Source organism: Diceros bicornis, chromosome 33 (genome assembly GCF_020826845.1).
Source record: "Diceros bicornis minor isolate mBicDic1 chromosome 33, mDicBic1.mat.cur, whole genome shotgun sequence".
NCBI lineage: Eukaryota > Metazoa > Chordata > Mammalia > Perissodactyla > Rhinocerotidae > Diceros > Diceros bicornis.
Window position 1 is genome coordinate 29047133 of NC_080772.1, and position 19169 is coordinate 29066301.

Genomic DNA, 19169 nt, shown 5'->3' on the forward strand with positions numbered 1-19169 from the left:
GAAGAGGAGGGGACACTTCCTACCTCATTTTATGAGGGCAACATTACTTTGATACCAAAACCAGATAAGGATGAAACAAAAAAGATAATTACAGGCCAATATTTCTGATGAACAGATGCAAACATCCTCAACAAAATATTAGTAAATTGAATACAATACATTAAAAAGATCATACATCACAATCAATTGAGACTTATTCCAGGGATGCAAAGAAGGTTCAACATCCACAAATCAATCAACATGATACACCACATTTACAAAATGAAGAAAAAAAAATCACATGATCATCTTAATAGATAGAGAGAAAGCATTTGACAAGATTCAACAACCATTTATGATAAAAATTCTCAATAAAATGGGTATAGAAGGAAAATATCTCAACATAATAAAGGCTGTATATGACAAAGCTCATAGCTAATATCATACTCAATGGTGAAAAACTGAAATCTATCCTCCTAAGAACAGGACTAAAACAAGGATGTCCACTCTCATCACTTTTATTCAACATAATACTGGGAGTCCTAGCCAGAGCAATTGGGCAAGAAAAAGAAGTGAAAGTTATCCAAATTGGAAAAAAAATAGTCACTATTTGTGGGTAACATGATTTTATATATAGAAAACCCTACAGAGTCTGCCAAAAAACTATTAGAAATAATAAACATATACAGGAAAGTTGCAGTGTACAAAATCAACATACAAAAATCAGTTGCATTTTTATGCACTAACAACAAACTAGCAGAAAGAGAAACCAAGAATACAATCTCATTTACAATCACAAAAAAAGAATAAAATGCCTAGGAATAAAGTTAACCAAGAAGGTGAAAGACCTGTACACTGGAAATATAAGATATTGTTAAAAGAAATCAAAGAAGACACAAAAAAATGGAAAGATATTCCACACTCATGGTTTGGAAGAATTAACATAGTTAAAATGTCTTAAAGCAATCTACAGATTCAATGCAATTCCTATTGAAATCTCAGTGACATTTTTCACAGAACTAGAACAAAAAATTCTAAAATTTATATGGAACAACAAAAGACCCTGAATAGACAAAGCAATCCTGAGAAAAAAGAACAAAGCTGGAAGCATCATACTCCCTGACTTCAAAATATACCACAAAGCTATAGTAATCAAAACAGCATGTTACTGGCACAAAAACAGACACCCAGACCAATGGAACAGAAATAAGAGTTCAGAAATAAAGCCACACATGTATGGACAAGTAATTTTTGACAAGGGAGCCAAGAACATACAATGGAGAAAGGAAAGTCTCTTCAATCAATGATGTTGAAAAAACTGGACAGCCACATGCAAAAGAATGAAGTAGACCACTCTCTTACACCACATACAAAAATTAACTCAAAATGGACTAAACACTTGAATATAAACCTAAAATCATAAAACTCCTAGAAGAAAACATGGGCAGTATGCCATTTGAAATTGACCTTAGCAGTATCTTTTTGAATATGTCTCTTCAGGCAAGGGAAACAAAAGAAAAAATAAAAAAATGAGACTATATCAAGCTAAAAAGCTTCTGTATGGTAAAAGAAACCATCAACAAAACAAAAAGGCAACTTATCAATTGGGAGAAGCTATTGGCAAATCATATATTTGATAATGGGGTAATATCCAAAACATAAAAATCTCAACAACAAAAAAAATAAACCACCAGATTAAAAAATGGGCAGAGGATATGAACAGACATTTTTCCAAAGAAGATATACAGATGGCCAACAGGCACTTGAAAAGATATTTAACATCACTAATTATTAGGGAAATGCAAATAGAAATCACAATGATTTATCACCTCATGCCCATCAGAATGGCTATGACTAAAAAGACAAGAAATAGCAAATGTTGGAGAGGACGTAGAGAAAAGGGAACCCTTGTACACTGCTGATGGGATTGTAAATTGGTGCATCCACTATGGAAAACAGTATGGAGAATCCTCAAAAAATTAAAAATAGAATTACCATATGATCCAGCCATTCCACCTCTGGGTATTTATCCAAAGAACATGAAAACACTAATTTGAGAAGACATATACATCCCTATGCTCGTTGCGGCATTACTCACAATAGCCAAGACTTGGAAACAATCTAAGTGCACGTTGACAAATGAAGAGATAAAGATGAGGTATATAAATACAATGGCATAATACTCAGCCATTAAAAAGACAAAATCTTGCGTTTTGCAACAAGATGGATGGACCTAGAGGTATCAACCTAAGTGAAATAAGTCAGACAGAGAAAGACAAATACTGCGTGATTTCACTCATATGTGGAAGATAAACAAACAAGCAAACATAAAGATATGGAGGACAGATTGGTGGTTACCAGAGTGGGAGGGGTGGGGGGAAGGCAAAAGTGGTAAAGGGGCACATGTGTAAGAGGACGGCAACTAGACATTTGGTGAGGAACACGATATAGTCTGTACAGAATTCAAAATATGAGGTACACCTGAAATTTATACAATGTTATAAATTAATGCTACCTCAATAAAAAGTAAAAAAAGAGAAAAAAGGAAGATTATTTTTGGAGAAAAATAGTAATATTCTTAAACTGAAGTATAACAAAAGCTGGAATGCATATTCATTCTATTTTAAAATGCTAAATAAAAAAAATACTTATTAAAAAACAAAAGCTTAATGACTCCCTGTTTTTATATTCTTGTGCTGTTAATAAATTTAAAAATGGGTTCAAATATGCATGAAAAAATATATAGACAGTGAAAATATTTGAAAGATAATGAAGAGGATTTTATTTGTAGTGATTGGAGTGAGCACAAAGAAATCTCTTAGTAGACTTGGAATTATACTCTTCTGATTCAACAATGATACAGCTTGTTTTGTTTTGTTTTTCTTGTCATCTTTATTCAAGTATTTTATAGCAGTTATGTCACAAATTGTGGTAAATGTTCAAAATTCCAGAATTCAAAAATTAATTAATTTACTTCAAGCTAACGTAAAATAAAGTCAAATACAGACCATCGATTTAACACAATTCTAAATTGAACTACAAACCCAAATAGACAATAGTTGATGAAGTCTACTCAATCTATAAAATAGACATACATGACTGAAACCAAAGAGGACATCCAAAGTCTAAATAACTGAACGTACAAAATACAAAAGATGCAGGTACCAGCACAAATTCAAGCTTACAATGTGTCTAAAAATAATTATAATATTATTATATTATAATTATTCTAGAGATACCTACTGAATAGCACCATAGCTGAACCAACTTATATAATAGGAAGACAAGATAATACCACCCCACTCTCTAAATGTAAAATCGAGTAAAACTACAAATACATGGGTATATGAGAAAAATCAAGTCACGAAAGGGTGTAAAAAAAATTAATCACAGGTAAGATTCAAGCTCAAAAACATGACTCAACAGCCATCAGTTTCAACTTTGCAAATATAGTGAGATATACAGTTAGAAGGGGGCAATAATAGTATCATTGTCTCAAACTTGTTCTTGCCACCTTTGAAGATAACATTCGTAATTCTGTAGGTACCAAACACAATTACCCTTGTGTGCTCTTAAGAAGTGAGGAAGCATCAGATAGAACAAAATTAGGTCTTCATTCCAAAAATAACCATGTAATGAAAAAAGTTTTCCCTCATTGTTCTTGCTATTTATTCTTGGTCTTAGTTTTCCTTTACCACGGCATTGCTCCTCATTAAAACTCGTGTCCCCTAATACAGGCCTGAGCAAACAGAATTGAGAACACGCAGCCTGAGAACGGTTGCTACAAGATTTCGTCTGTTTTCCTCCCTCTTTGGCACTTAGTTTGAAGAGTGAAGGATGACACGGTTGTTGGGAACTAAGTTACCTAACACCGTGCCCAGACTGAGGACTGATCCCTTCAAAGAGAAAGAAATACATTATTTCTTCTATGAAACACGTTAGATTAGACTTGAAGAAAGAAACGTAGATGGGGTGACCATATTCTCTCTTCACATAAATAAGCATACAGGTCCAAAGAAGTCTTTTACAGACCCAAGTGTGTTCTTCCCTACCTCCTACCCCTATCTCTACCTCCACCATCACCTTGGGAAAGGCGGCCAGCTTCTTGCAGTTTATCAATTCAGGACTTCATTTTACAGACAGTGTGCCCCATATTCTAACTTATTTATACTCTTTGATATGGATTATATGTACTGCCTTGGAATTTATGGACAATATCATTGTCCTCCTTATGTTAAAGAAGTTGCTTCTATTTCCTTTCAGTTCAGGAGTTAAGAAATCTTTTTGTTATCTCCTCTCATCTTCTCCATGAGCACTATAGAAGGTAAAACAACTGATAATTACCAGCAGCAGTGGAGCTATGTACTACCTGGAGTATTTTGTATGCATTACTTTAATCTTGTAAATAACACTATAAGGCTGGTATTATTATCTTCATTTACGGAAGAGAAAAGTAAAGCTCACAGAAGTTAAGAATCTTTTTTTTTTTGAGGTAATTGATTTACAACATTATATGGATTTCAGGCATACATCATTATAATTCAACTTCTGTATTCACTACATCATGTTTACCACCAACAGTCCAGTTTCAATCTGTCACCATACAAATGACCCGGTTTACCCATTTTGCCCTCCCCCCACATCACTTCTCCTCTGGTAACCACCAGTCTGTTCTCTGCATCTCTTTGCTGTTGTTGTTCTTTTTTATCTTCCACACATGAATGAAATCTTATGGTATTTGTCTTTCTCCATCTGACTTATTTCACTCAGCATAATACCCTCAAGGTCCATCCTTGTTGTCACAAATGTCAAGATTTCATCTTTTTTTATGGCTGAGTAGTATTCCGTTGTATATACATACACATCTTTTTTATCCATTCATCTATCAATGGGCATTTAGGTTGTTTCCAAGTCTTGATTATTGTGAATAATGCTGCAGTGAACATAGGGGTGCGTATATATTTTTGAATTAATGTTTTTGTATTCTTTGGATAAAGTAAAACTGTCACTACTTGCAGATAACATGATTTTATATAGAGAAAATTCTAAAGACTCCACCAAAAAGCTATTAGAAATAATAAATACAGTAAAGTTGAAGGGTACAAAATTAATATACAAAAATCAGTTACATTTCTACACACTAACAATGAACTAGCAGAAAGAGAAATGAAGAAAACAATGCCATTTACAATTGCACCAAAAAGAATAAGATACCTAGGAATCAATTTAACCAAAGAGGTAAAAACCTGTACACAGAAAACTATAAGACGTTGTTGAAAGAAATAGAAGAACAACGTTTTAAATATCACAGCATTAGTGAGGAATGCAGAGGCAAAATCAAGCTACTTTTGTTGTGTGTTTTTTAACATTAAAACTTGTTCTATTACTATTAGACAATTCATATAACAGACATTATACTTAAGTATTCCCTGTACTCAAGTTATTGGAATTGTTTTCCAATTACTTTCAATCCCACTAAACTTTGTTTTAAAAAATCTCTTTTGAAAATTAATAATTTTTAGAAAATTTTATAAAATTTTCTGTTAAAAATATAAGTCCATAATTGAACTATAAAAAAGAAAAAGGAGATTGTTATAGGGCATATTTCTGAACCAAGTCTTTTATTTTGTAAACAAAGTAATAGACACTGGGTCTTACAGTAAAGTCACACACTCAATGTTATCTGTGATATTCCCAGGATGGTCATATAATGAAATGTCGCCATGTTGTAATAGTGAGACTGTAGGCATGTTTGTGCATGTATATATTTATAATATCTTTTTGTGCCAAAGGGACTTTCATATTTGCTGACAGTCCTTAGAAATATGTAATTAAGAAATCATACAAAATAATTTCAACTTTCAAATGAACTTCAAATTCCTGTTGACTCTATCATAAATAGCTCTCAAAAAATGTGCTTTAATATGCACATGTGAATGTGTTTCACAAAAAGAAAATGCCCACATTAATGTAAAAGAAAAAGACTGGAATTCAGTAAGTTTATTCTTTCTTTATGAAGGAAGAAACTTATGTCTTAAAGTTTCATATGTTCAATACATTGCTTGAACATTCTTAACCTATTGATTGACTAAATTTGCAAGCCCATTCATTTGGAATAACTGGGCTAATGTGCAGAGAGACAGTGTCTTCAGATCTGATGGGAAGATTTCACATTTTGGCTTTCTAACTTGTGTTAGCTTGGGCTGCTATAACAAAATACAATGGACTGGGTGGCTTAAACATTCATTTCTCACATTTCTGAAGGCTGGGAAGTCGAAGATCAAGGTGCCAGCAAATTTGGTGTCTGGGGAGATCCCTCTTCCTGGTTTGCAGACAGATGCCTTCTTACTGTAGCCACACATGGTAGAGAAAGAGACCATCTCTTGTGCCTCTTCTTAGAAGGGCACTTATCCCATTCATGAGGGCTCCAACCTGATGACCTAATTAACTCCCAAAGGCCCCATCTCCAAATAGCATCACATTGGGGATTGGGGCCTCAATATTTGAATGGGGGGGAACACAAACATTCAGTCCATAGCAAAACCTATTCACAAACTTTAATTTTACCTTAAAGGATATAAAGATTTTTGAATTGTAGAATGTTGTTGGCCTTTGGAGAAGAATCCTTTATAAACTTAAAAAACACAAAACTATCCTTTAGTCTTCTCTGTTTAAAAAAATAATAATAATTCCAGTTATCACAGTTTTTCCTTAAATTTCTTCTTGTCTAACAGTTCATGCATATCTCTGTGATAGGCAGAAATTTAAGATGACACTCATGATCTTCGCTCCCTGGTGTTACTCCTATGACCATGTGGCAAAAGGGACATTATTCAGCTGGGCTTAATTCAAACACAGGAGCCCTTTAAAAGCAGAGTTTTCTCCAGATCGTAGTAGAAGGGGAAGTCAGGGGGCTTCAAACTGCAAGACGGACTCAACATACTGCTGTTGCCTTGAAGTTGGATGGGGCCATATAAGAAAGAATGTGAGTGGCATCTATAAGCAGAGTGTGCTCCTGCCTGACAACCAGAAATAGGACCAGAGGACTATGGCCACAAGGAACTGGATTTTGCCAACTCCCTGAATGAGCCTGGAAGTGGATTCTTCCCCAGAGCCTCCAGACAAAAGTCTAGTCAAGCTGACAGCTTAATTGGAGCCTCGTAAGAACTAAGAATTCTTTTGAACACATTCAGACTTCTCACCTGCAGAACCGTGAGCTCATAAACAGGTATTGTTTGAGGCTGCTAAGTTTGTGGTCATTCATTTTTGCAGCAATAAAAAATTAATACACTAAGATTTGTTTAAAAATTTCATCTTCTTACTAAGTCCATGAACTTGTACATCTCATTCGAGCTATAATCCTAATGTTGCTAGGCCAACTAGAAACATGGACTACCAGTCTAAGATATGACAAGGACCAAAGCCCTTATTATTTCATATTATTTCAGATTAAAAGCCATTAGTGAGCTCTCACTATGTGCCAGGCACTGGACCAGACAACAATATTGTGCATGACAATATTCTTTTCTAACAGTATTCTTGTCTAACAATATATAAAGATATGAATGACAGTCACTACCATGAGGACCTCATGGCAGACAGAAAAGTAAAAACATAAATTGCTACACAGAGTAATGAATGCAAAATGTGAAACAGTTCAAAATAAGAAGATAGCACCAAGAAAGACATATTTATGTAATGGCTGGGGGACATATGAAGAGATGTTTCTGAAATTATTTATTATAAAATGCTTCTTTTTTCATTATCTGCCATATATTACTAAAGATCTCCATTTCCTTTACTTACGTCTCTTTGAATTATACATTTTATGATGACTATGTCCCCTATAGTCTTTCAGACAAAGTTAGTTTATTATATAACATATTCACTTTAATTTTCAATCATTTAATCTATATCAGAATAACCCACTCAAAATATTTGCATTCCAGAGCAGGGTTTATGTTTCTTTTTGTTTTATGGAGTGCCTAGCACACGTATTCAACTGACACTAGAAAGGTATTCAATAAATTCTGAGAACAGCATTTTGAATCAGACCAGAGATATTTGCCCCGTGAAATCAAGGTGACAAGGAGTTTCAACATTTAAACACTGGAAAGAATCATACATTAAAGAAAAGAAAACATTTTAACAAAACATTACTTTTTTAAAAGGAGGTTGGTTCAAATACATATTATGTAGATATGCTGCTCATTAATGCAGCTAATTATATGCCCCAAATAACAGACATATCACTCACCATAAATAAAACATGTAGAGTGTTTTTATTCTCTCCTCAAAAGAATCTTTTTATATAATTGCTTCAGATATCATTAAAACCATTTCTGTATAATAGGAAACAAAAAAGGTTCAGACAACTGTACTTTAGAGATTTCTACGTGTTATGTCATAAGTTATTGAAGAGATTGCTTGTAAATATTAACCCAAAACAGATCTTTTGTGAAATCAGTAGACTCTACTATCCTATACATGTCAACAGAGCCTGTTATTTTACTGTCAGTCTGCTTGGTATATTTAACAATTAGTTTAATAATCAAACTCCTTAACGACAAACGACAGAAAGGCTGCCAATTTGCAGTATGGCGGAGAGATCACTCATAGCCCCAGGCTAATAAGCTATAGTTTATTTCTTTGACCTCTTCTTGAAATGACAGGAAGATCGTTTGAAGTGAAGGTTGAATATTGCCATCATCCATTCTGATTTCACGTTTCTAATTAGGTCAAATTTATTCTAATCAAAATATTATAAAAGAATACTAAAATACCCTAAAATGAGCAGATTTCAGGATAATAGTACACTAACAAGATGATAGAAATAATGAATTAAAGAAAATACCTCGCTCAAATGGCTTAACTCATACATAAAGAAAACCATAAGAAAGAAAAACAAACAAAGAAAGTGCTAGTGGCCCTGTGATGGCCAGATATTACAAATCAGTCCAATGTTTCTTTCAAATAAAGTTAACATAATCCAAAAAAGAGAAAGAAGAAAGCAAAGAAAGAAGGAAGAAAGAGGAAGGAAGAAAGGAAGGAAGATTTTTATACAATAGCAGATCATCTCCTATTGATTGTTGTTTAGTGAGAAAGTACAAAGTTCATCTTTTTAATAAATTTTCAAAAACTAGAAAATTGGAAAATAGAAAGTGAACTCCTATTTATGATTCAATTGGATGAACTGACACAATATTTCATAGAGATGATTTCTGTCAATATACTTTTATGAAAGAATAATTTTAAAAGGTAAGTAAATGTATTACATACAACTATAAAATGAACATATGTAAAAATTTTAACTCAGTAAGTGAAGAAATCAGTAAGATGTTAAAGCAAATGCAAAATAAATCTGAAGACACACGATCAGGAAAGCTGAAATTAATTTACAAATAGATGCATAATTGCTTAATATCCAAAGGGCAACAAAATGTAACGTTTTGAATCATCTCTTGGGGCAAAGAGGGTGGAATCAAAGCATTTTTGCATTTCTACCAGAAAAAAATCATTTCCTTCTTTATAAACAGTAGCCATTTGTATCACCATCAGCTCTGCACAAGTTAACGTCTATCTCTAAAAATTGCAAACAGACCAGTTAAAAACAATGACAGGAGCAGATCCCTATAGAATCAGATAACCCCAAAGATCTGCTGAACAAGTACTCCACTATAAAGAAAACCCATAATCTTTTTACCTATTTCAAAGATTTCACAATTTTTCCCAACACTATGTCCCTTGCATGCCCAGAAATGTATTCTTTCATTAAAGAAACAATATTTATTGATTATTTACATTAGATTAGTGCTGGTAAAAGTTACTGAGTATGCAAAGTTGAATAAGATGTAGATCCATCTATCAAGGATATTTGGTAAAGATGAATAGAATCAAGTGAACTATCACTTTCAGTACAGTGCGATAAATAACATGATAAAGATACGAATGAAGCCCAGTGTAAAATGATACCATAGCAAATAAGATAAGCATATAAATAACGTGGGACATTAGAAAATCATTCTTAGAAGAAATAATATTTGAGTTCAACTCTGAAGAACACACAGAATAACCGGTCTAATTAGGTTTCTGCTTCCTACAATTCTTGAGGCTACAAGTCTGAGATCAAGGTGTCAGTAGAGTTGATTTCTTCAAGATCTCTCTCCTTGGCTTGTAGATGGCCATCTTCTCCCTCTGTCTTCACATGGACTTTCCCCTGCACATTTCTGTCCTAATCTCCTTTTCTTATGAGGACATCAGTTACATTGGATTAGACCCCACCCTAATGACCTTATTTTACCTTAATTACCTCTTTAAATGTCCTATCTCCAAATACAGTCACATTCTGAGGTACAGAGCTTTAGGACTTCAACATATGAATTTTGAGGGGACACAATTCAGCCTGCAATGGTGCTCAATCTAAAAATTCATAAATAATGACATTTACCCAAGAGGAGGAATTAGGAATGTTATCACAGAGAAAATGGCCCATAGGATGGAAGAATTTGAAGAGGGCACACCGTGCAGTGAAAAAACAATTTTTAGTGGGATAATGTTTTGAAATATCACCTAACTTACTTTACTTTTTATGTATGCATGCATGTACAACGTATGTATATACTTATTTTTCTTCTTTGCTCTTCTAATCATTGAGAATAAGATCTGTGGCTAAGACGTATTATCAACAGGGAAGGGAATGCAGAAATGACTTGGAACAGTGAAGGTCGTTGCTCCATTTCTAAGCTCTGAGTTTCAAAATAAACTTTTAAGACCATACCGTGTGAATTGTCTCAAAAGCTTGACTTTCCAGACAAGAATGAGAAAGCAATTGTAGTCTGTTGGGATGGAGGGGGGAGTAGGGGAGGGGTGCATTCTGAAGAGACAGAGGGAAGATTAAGAAGTCAGATGTGTGTGGGGGAAAAATGGATGATAGAAAAGCCCAAATGAGCAAGCATTGCTTTTTGCTTCTGAGGACAATATGCTGCTCTTGAGATGGCAGAATGGAATTGGCTGAGGGAAGACCTAATCTAGCCAAGATGGTTATGGGAAGTATCTCAGTTCCCCAGTTCTTTTGATTCTTTGGTCTCACGACCACTTTATACTTTTAAAAATTATTGAGAAATCCAGAGAGTCATAGTATTTACTGTATTAGAAATTGAAAATCGAATACTTACTATATTAGAAATTCAAAAAGAAAATTTTAAGGTTAACATGAAAAAATATTTCCTGAAAAACCAGTAAATTTCAAAAAACAGTGACGACAAGGACAGGCTTTGATTTATATTTTTCTAAATGTCTTTAATTTCCGGCCTGATAGAAGACCACTGGTTTCCATATCTGCTTCTTCAGTCAATAACACAGCTGCTTCGGTGGCCCAGGGTTCTCTGGTTTGGCTCCTGGGCACGGATCTACTCATGGCTCATCAAGCTGTGCTGAGGCACCATGCCTCATAGAAGAGCTACAACTCTACAACTATGATACACAACTATGTACTGGGGCTTTGGGAAGGAAAAAAAGAGGAAGATTGGCAGCAGGGGTTAACTCAGGGCCAATCTTCCTCAAAAACTAAAACAAACAAACAAAAAAACTCCTGTTCTTGGTGACTCTAAGAGTCCCATGTGCCCCAGGAGAGATACAAAAACAGTGAAAAGAAACCTGGGTTTGAAGAGAAGGTGGGAAAGAATGGGGCCTTGTGACTTGAGACTGTGGACTTCAGCAGTGTGTACCAGCCTCGTGTCCAAAAGGTGGTTCCAGTCATATTTCAGTGGATACCAGTGAAGAAATTTTAGGGATCAGACTAGTTAAAATTAACCTCAGAGTAAACCAGCATAATAACCAGACAGCTCTTCCTTTTGCCACGATGATGTTTAAACTCACTAAAAATTTCAATGGCTGCCAGACAGATGGGAAGAAGATTGAAGATAAGAATCAATAAATGACTGAGCAAAATTCATCATTGGCTGAGATAATGACACTTAAAAGAGGTGGCTCTAAGTCTAGAAGAAACAGTTATTTTAAAGGCAAAACTTAGGCTTTGGTGTTTTCGGTTTATTTGTTTCTTGTTTGTTTGCTGTTGTTTGTGTTCTCTTCAAGGTATAAATAGTGATTCAAGGGCAAGATAAAATCAGTTATAGGATGCCGGAAAAAAACTTTTTTAAAAATACTTATAATAAATAAGTAATTTTAGATTTATAATAAATGTAGCCAATCCCTCTTACACATATAACATAAGAAAAATAAGAGACAGAAAGAGTATGATACATCTATGAGCTGGCTTAACTAGAATAAAATTTTAGGTGAGTAAATATGTACAAACAGGCACTCCTGTCAATATAGGCTGTTCAAAAGAGGCCAAATCTACAGCATGAAATTTTGTTATTAAATATCTATGTTTTACAGGATAGAAATAAAATACTTCTTTATATTTCTATGAAAAAATAAAGACTCACTTTTCCTAAAATCTGTTTTTCCACTCCAATAATTTAGTGACTCTGGGGCTAGGAAAAAAAGTATGTCAATTAAGAGATTTGTTAATGTGGTAACTTGTTTTCTGATGCAACTTTAAAAAATATAAAAAACATTATTTTATCTTCAAATAAATCTTCTCTGTAATTTGTTTCTCAGTTATTTATAATAAAATACTTTTTAGATAAAAATATTTATTTCATAAGAAAATCTATTCCTTCCTTAATCAGATTCCTTTTGATGTGAAAAACTCCGTACTTTGTCAACACTAAAAACTAAGTGTCAAAAATGAATATTTTGTGTATACACTAACCTTTAAACACATACATATTTACATTTATATCTACATCCATGTCAATATCTACATCTATCTAAGCTTAGGCTATAAGAAAAGCTCAAGTTAAAATCCTAATAAGTATTAATTCAATTTAGTTTTATTCTGGTTCATTTAAAGTCCTTTTTAATGTTTCTAATTTATATCCTAGATCTCACAAAATAGAATGAGAAGAAGTAGATCCAGTTATTACTTTAATTGATTTTGGAATCATCCTCAGAATATACGTAAATGACTACTGTCTCTGAACGTGAACGTGAAATTTAATTAAAGCTCAACGTATACCGAGTGCATGATCTGGAATTTGGTAAACTCTTTGTCTAAAGGGCGACACACGTCAGAAATGCCTATGACAGCCATTCAGCAGCTTCTCTGAGAAAGTAAGTTACCTTTATAAATATAAACCAAATAAATATATAAAAAGGTGTGTAATCTACTGAGTATTAAGAAACAATGATGAGTTTGTAGAGACTTGAAGAATATCTACCCAGAAAGTAATACTATGAGTGAATGACCTCTAAGAAAGTCAGAAAATCTGAGACCAGTTAATGAAAAGATGAAGTTAAAGTAAGATGTCAGGATTCAAATTGTGAAGGTTCCAGTACACAATATCAAGAAGCAGAATCACTGCAGGGTTTGAAACAACAGTGTAATATAAACAGTTGGGATTAGAATCGTTACTCAGGCAGCATTGCAGAGGATGGACTGGAGAGAATGGAAGCTAAAGGAAGGGAGATAAGTCAGAAAGTTACGGATAAAATGTAGATAAGAAGCAAAGAAACTCAGACAAAGGAGGAAGATATATTCAAGAGACATTTGGAGGAAGAATTAATACTACTCGGTGATTATCATATTTCACCCGTTTTAAGATGCACAATTCTACATGTTAAAATTTCTGAAATCTTACAATGGATGATGTCTTTGAATTGCTGAGGCACAGGTGGCTATCATGACTTAATTATGTGCAAGTATAATTTTCAAAAAGATAATATCATGACTCACATGCAAATTTAAAATGAACACACATCTAAGATTTATTAAATTTATTAATTAATGAAGAAACCAGTAAGGTGCTAAAATCAGTTCAAAGGAGAAACATACATATAAGTAATTTGGAAAGCTGAAGTGAATTTCCTAGTGGATGAAAAACTGGTTCATATCTTATAAAGCATTAATATAATGAGTGGGCTCATCTTTTCAACTGGGCAAAAATTTTATCTCTATCAGACAAAATGCATTTTTGTTTCTATGAGTAAGAATCACTTGCTTTTTATTGTTCTTTAAGTGCTTAACTTCTACCTCAGAGTTGTATAATAGCCTAAGAAACAGAAAGACAAATGCATGTGCACACCTCTGTAGAATCAGGTAATCTAGAGAGAGTCTACTGGACAATGCCCAGCACTGCACTGGAAAGGATAACCAGTCATCTCTTTTGGCATTTCCAAGTCTGGACAATGTTTTCTGACAGTTCTCATTGCCTGATCATGCTCAACTATGAAAATCACCAACACCAAACTTGGTGACAAATAGGTGTCAGAGACTTGGGATCAAATCTCAGAGACCAAAGTAAGGGACTCTTATATATAATCCCTAGGAATCAAATGGTTGCTTGGTAGTTTGGTAGATCAGGCATGTTTAGCAGCATTCCTTCAGTTGGTAACTGAAATATGGTTTAAGAACTCAACAGCACCATCAATCATCTGGTTATAATTGATATCAATAGATTACTTCATCTAACAACAGCAGATGACACATTTTTCTCAAACTCACATGGAATATCCACCAAGATAGACCACATGCTGGGCCATAAAACACACCTTAACAAGTTTAAAATAATAGAAATCATACAATGTCTCTGCTTTCAGACCACAATGGAATAAAACTAGAAATCAGTAACAGAAAGACAGCCTGGAAATCCCCATATACTCAGAGATCAAACAACACACTTCTAAATACCACACAGGTCAAAGAAGAAATCTTAAGAGAAATTAATAAATATTTTTAACTGAATGAAAATGAAAATACAACTTATCAAAATTTTTGGGATACAGCAAAGCAATGTTTAAACAGAAATTCATAGCATTGAATGCACATATTAAAAAAGAAGAAAGATCTAAAATCAATAATCTAAGCTTCCACCTTAAGAAACTAGAAAAAGAAGAGCAAATTAAATGCAAAGTAAAAAGAAGAAAGAAATAATAAGATTAGAGCAGAAATCAATGATATTGAAAATAGGAAATCACAAGAAAAAATTAATGAAACCAAAAGCTGCTTCTTTGAAAAGATTGACGAAATCACTAATCCCCTAGTCAGAGTAACTAAGAAAAAAAGAGAGAGGACACAAATTACCAATATCAGAAATGAAAGGAGACATCACTAGAGAGTATATGGATATTAAAATATGATAAAGGAGTACTATGAACAATACTATGCCCACGAATTTGATAACCTAGGTGAAATGAACCAATTCCTTAAAAGTCACAATCTGCCAAAACTCACACAAGAAGAAATAGACAATCCGAATAGGCCTATATCTATAAAAGAAATTGAATCACCCATCAACAACTTTCCAAAACAGAAAGCACCAGGCCCAGATGGGTTCACTGGTAAATTCTACCGAATATTTAAGAAAAAAATTATACCAATTTTCTACAGTCTCTTTCAGAGGAAAGAGGCAGAGGGAATACTTCCTAACTCATTTTATAAGGCCAGCATTACCCTAAATCAGAAGCAGAAAAAGAGGATTTAACTCAAAGGGGATCATAGACATAAATGTAAAATACAAAATGAAAAACACCTAGAAGATGCCATAGGAGAACATCTAGGTGACCTTGAGTATGGTGATGACTTTTTAGATACTACACCAAAAGCAAGACCCATGAAAGAAAGAATTGGCAAACTTGACTTCACTAAAATTAACAACGTCTACTCTGTGGGATAAAATGTCAATAGAATAAGAAGACAAGCCACAGGGACTGGGAGAAAGTATTTGAAAAAGACATAACTGATAAAGGAGTGTTGTCCAAAATGTACAAAGCACTCTTAAAAGTAAGTAAATGAACAACCTGAGTTAAAAAATGGGCAAAAGACCTAAACAGACACCTCACCAAAGAAGATATAAAGATGGCAAATAAACATAAGAAAAGGTGTTCAGCATAAAATGTCATCAGGAAGTTGTAAATTAAAACAATGAGATTCCGCTACACACCTATTAGAATGGCCAAAATCCAAATACAACACCAAGTGCTGACAAGGGTGTGGAGCAATATGAACTTTCATTCACTGCTGGTGGAAATACAAAATGGTGCAGCCAGTTGGGAAGAGAGCTTGACAGTTTCTTAAAAAAACTAAACATGCTCTTATAATACTATCCAGCAATTGAACTCCTTGGTGTTTAGTCAAGTGAATTGAAAAGTTATGTCCACATAAAAACGTGCACACGGATGTTTACAGCAGCTTTATTCATAATTGCCAAAACTTGGAGGCAACCAAGATGTTCTCCAGTAGGTGAGTGAATAGATAAACTGTGGTACATCCACACAACAGAATATTATTCAGTGCTAAAAAGAAATGCGTTATCAAGCCATGAAAAGACATAAAGGACAATAAAATTCATGTTATTAACTGAAATCAATCTGAAAAGACTGCATACTGTATTATTCCGTCTATATGAAATTTTGGACAAGGCAAAACTATGCGGACAGTAACAAGATCAGTGAATGTCATAGGTTTGGGGAGAGAGAGGGGTAGATAGGCAGAGCATAGAGGTTTTTTAGGGCAGTGAAAATACTCTGTATGATATTATAATGATGGATATATGTCACTACATTTGTGAAAATTCATAGAATGTACAACAACATGAGAACCCTGATGTAAACTATGAACTTCGGCTGATAATGATGTGTCAATACAGGCTCACTGATGGTAATAAATGTACTGCTGTGGCGTGGGGTGTCAACCGTGGGGGAGGTTGTGCATGTGTGGGAACAGGCAGTATATGAAAACCCTCTGTACTTTCTACTCAATTTTGCTGTGAACATAAAACTTCTCTAAAAAATAAATTTTATTATTTAAAAAATAAAAAGCTGGCTTAAGAGCTCATCACCAATGACTTTTATTTATTTCATGGGCACTACATCCCAATCACTCTAGAACTCAACTGAGTGTTAAAACACAGATATTAGTAATTCTCAATTCTGAAAGTAGTTCAAAAAGTAGGACTTTGAAGGTTAAATAGTTTTAGAAGTATCTTAAACAAATTATTTTCATTATGTTTTGCTTTCAATGTAAGTGCAAAAGTAATTGATAAAATCAATGCCTATTTATTTAAAAATTTTAAGTATAAAATAAATTCTAAGTGCAAAGAAAGCATTGCATTATTGCTTAATTGTAGTTTTTGTGCAATAAAAAATAAAAACATCGCATAATCACTAGCATCTTAGATAAAATATGTTAATGGCAATGTAGTGTAAGAGAGAGTAGTTTCTGGATGGGAATTTGGCTAATGATGTTGTCATCAACTATCTTTATGACAACAGAAAAAGGAATTTATGGGGAAAGTAAGTGAACCGCATTGGTAAGTAAAATGTATGATAGCAATATCAGGTCAATCAACAATTAGAAATATGAAATATGTCCGCGGATTTCAAGAGAAGTAAAGGGCTGTAAATATATATTCATCAGTGTGGATGTGGATAAGATTGTTTAGCAAAAGGAGGTAAGGAGAAACGAATAGAACTGAGGGTGAGATTTTGATTAACTGAGACATAGAAAATTAAGAGGAAGAGAACTACCTAGCATTTAATTGATTAGTAGCTAAGATTGTCTCAGTCTCCAGGTCCCAACCAAAACCAGTCTTTATGAGCAAGTGGTGGATCAGCAGGCAATGAAATACTCCAATTGGTTGTGATAATTGGGTGGTTTTTTTCAAGCCATAGTGATATATTAATTAAACTCACTATGCCTAATTAATATTCCAGTTAAAAAATGAAAATACAGTGTAAAATTTGATTCTTTTATTGATTCTTTTTACTATGTATCCAGAGTAGATATTTCTATACATTTTTTTGTATGCATGTACATAATGCTACTTTTTGAATTCACTCTGATTGTGCCCCTAACACCAAGTATATATTTCATGTCAACCCTTATCATAATGCACACTAATTTCCTGTTTATTTGTCAGTTTTCTCCCATTAGAATCCTTGGTTCCCAATGGTTCTAACAGTGCCTTACTGATTGTTTTACCACCAGAAATACAGTACAGTGTCTGACATATATTGGGTGTCAATAAATGCTTTTTAAAAAAAAAAGAAATCAAAAAACTATTTTTTAGGACCATACTTAGGTGGATAAGGAACATCACATGGGTTAGAGGAAACAGCAGGAACTCTGGCATTACTTACAAGTTGTGCGACCTATGGAAAGTCACATGTTCTTTCCCCATTTCCCCATAAATAAAATGGAGATAATAATATCACCTATCTTGCAAGGTTGTTAAAAGGATTAAGTTTTATATGCGAATAGGATCACTTAATCTTGGCACAAAGTAGCTACTCAAGAGGGTAACTAATATTATTGTTATAATTAATATGTCCTTTTTGAAAAGACCAAATTTTAACCAGAGAGCTCCCTGTGGATTCTGCTTCCTCTTTTTATTTGACATTAATTTAAGTTACACTTATAAAGTGTTGACTATGTGAAAATGATGTGATCCCTGTCTGCAAAGGACACCACAGATTAAAAAGTCCTTAATCATTTCCAGCCATGGATTATTTACTTGGCAGTAATAATGGGGACGAAATAATTTGGTAATAAAAATGTTGTCATTCTCATGCAATTCCATATCCTCATTCTTATTCCACATTTTCAACCTAGGATCATGTTGTTCCTGTGTAAATCCAAGGCTAAAGACAGAAAAACTTTAATCCAATAAGAGTACAGGCCTCTGAATTGCAGAGCTAACAATTTCTCTCTCTCTTTTGGGAAACAACTCTAGTTGATTCCAACCCTGATTCCCAAACCCAAGTTCCAGATAGCCTATCTCTGGCCACATTATTACTTCAGTCTTGCTCACTGTTTAAGGTTTGAATTCTCCTAATCTTGAAGCTTTCGAATTCAGGTAATACTTTGAACAAGAAACCTTCCTCTGGCTCTCAGTGACCTCTAGGTGCTTCCTAGAGATAGATTGTAGTGCTCACTCACCTCCGACATTGACACCAACTCCCACGTACTCGAGTCATCAGGACAAAGATGGAGGCGTGAAGTCAAAAGTAGGAAGGGAATGAAAGCTCTGTGACTGGTTGTGTATGGGAAAAATATTAAATCCTAAGTCATAGGCCATAACTGGATCAAGTACTAAGAGAGCACCATAAGAGATAAACAATTCAAG